The following is a 2,427-nucleotide window of genomic DNA, read 5'->3' on the forward strand; positions in this document are numbered from 1 at the left end:
TTCCAGTGGAAAATGACAGAGCACCCACCTCCATCCCCTCCGCCTGCCTTTTGCTTCGCCAAAGAACGTTCCGGCACGAGCATCGCGTTTGTCTGCTCTGCCAGGACTGTGACTGAACTTTCCCTTTTTATTGCTCTTACTGGACGTGCCATCAGTACTTTCCCATGACTTTGCATGTCCTGTCACCCGACCGGCGACATTTTCTCTAGTTCACATTTGTGCCAACTCCCCCCCCGCCCCCCCAGGACTCCAATGCGCATCTCAGGCACAAGGCCTTGTGCTGGGGATAAGTCATTTCCACAGACCCGGCTCCCCAAGGTGGGTTTCGGAGTCCGTGGGAGTCGACATTTCTATGGTTCTTGCCACACAGTGTCATGTCGCTTCCCAAAAGAACCGAGTGCTTTGCCGGCGCACCAGCAATGAAGGGCCTTGACCACACGCCCCCGCCTGGGTCCCATCTGCAGAAATCGGGGCGTAGCCGTGTGAGGGAGGCCAGCAGGCGACACGGCACAGAAGGTCACTCTGCCAGCAGGCCCCCAGCAGAGTGAGCCGAGGCAGGAAGACACCGAGGGACTGCCCCGGGGGGAGGGGAGGGGCAAGACACAGGCCTGACACCGTGAGCAAAGCCCTGCACTTGGGCTCAGGACCAGCATGCAACTAATTCCAGCCGCTTCCAGGCCACCGGGTGGCTATGACGAGTGGAACAGGGGTCCGAAGAGGCCAGTCCTGTCCACCTGCTGGAGTTGCAGAGAGAATCAGGGATGAGAAGAAAGTGATGCCGCATCTGCAAAATGCCAGGTGAAGAAGCCAGCCCCTCCCTGGGGTGCAGGCAAGGGCCATCTGCTCACACTCCCTCGCAAGGGGAGGGGAGGCTCTGGGTCCAGGTGCCACCACGAGCCAGGCAGCGGCAAGGGGCCCTTTGCCACCCCCAGCTCCCAACAAGGGGAGAAGCAGAGACAAGGGCCGCGCAGAGCATGTGGCTCAGATTTCTAGCCAGCAGACAGGAGGGACTCCCCACCCCAGGAGAGCTGGGATGGCGGGTGGCAGCAGCCCCAGCCTGGCACTAGGGAGTGTGCGGCTCAGAGGGCAGACTTCTAACTGCATTCAGAGGGCTCTGCAGGAGGAGGCGACATCCCAGAGGGCCTTGCTAGAGGGGGAAGTTTCAATCCATTCAAACCCTCCGCCTGAGCCAGAGCTGCCGCCCACATGGGCGCCCTCCTTCCAGGCAGAGTGTAGGCCCGTGAAGCAGGGACCACATTCACAGCCAAATCCCCAACAAAGGAGTGAATAAACTACACCAGGGCTCCCACGTCCTGGCCCAGGGCACCCAGATGCTGCCTCTCAGAGCTGGGCTGGGTCCCACTTCCCCGCCTATTCCCTGTTCCCAAGGCCCCATGAATGGCAGGAAACAGCCTCTGCAGGAGGGCGAGGAGGCCCACCTGTCACTGAACGGGGTGGGGCAGCAGGACCCAGGTACTCACTCACTGGATCTCAGAGCTGGGGGAAGACAAGTGCCCTGACTCATGCTGGTGGCTCAGGGCCCGGGGACCCCGCCTCTGGTCAGGGGGCCTCCTCTGAGCACCCGCTGCCCGCACACCCAGGAGGCCCCTCCCGCTGGGCTCGCCCAGGCCTCCGCCCCTCATCTCAGTGACGAATGATGGGCCCCCTCACACAGGCTGGGCCCCGGAGGCTCTGCGGGGACTTGGGCTGCCAAGGTTTGAATCCCGCCCCACCTCCGCTCAGCTGCGTGAGCCTGGCGAGGCACTTCAGCTGCCGCCGTTTCCTTGCTGGAAAGAGGACAACAGTAGCTACTTCATAGGATTGCCCACTCCCACATCTGGAAAATGCGCTTTTAGGTTATGAAGTAGTTCCTAAACACAGCTCCCCCGGGTCTGGGCAGCTCCGGGGCAGGGCAGGGGTAGGGGCATGGGCAGGACAGGCGCTGTGGCCAGACTGGGGCTTCTCCCAGCCGCCACCGGACGTTCCTGGAGTTTAAGCAAACAATTTCCTTTTTGGCACCCTCACCTCCACCATCGCCCCCCCACAAACCACCAGATTCCTGGCATTGTGCTCTCCTCCCCTCCCCCCCTCCCCCAAACCCAAGTGACACACGGCTGCTGGATCCTGGCCCTTTCTAACGTGCCCACCTCTACAGTGAGGCTCCAGAACTGCTGCTGGCCGGCTGCGTGACAGCTTTTCCAGGCCTCTGCCACCTGACCCCGCTCCCCTTCCTGCTATGGGCTGCACTTATCCCCCCAAATTCGCATGCTGAAGCCCCGAACCCCAGCCCTCACATTGTGACTGTATTTGGAGGCAGGGCCTTTTAAAGTGGTGATTAAGTTAACATGAGGCTTCAGGGTGGACCCTAATGCAATCTGACTGGGGTCCGTATGGGAGGAGATTAGGACACAGACACACACAGAGGGA

The sequence above is a fragment of the Myotis davidii genome, unplaced genomic scaffold, assembly GCF_000327345.1.
Source record: "Myotis davidii unplaced genomic scaffold, ASM32734v1 scaffold1703, whole genome shotgun sequence".
Lineage (NCBI taxonomy): Eukaryota > Metazoa > Chordata > Mammalia > Chiroptera > Vespertilionidae > Myotis > Myotis davidii.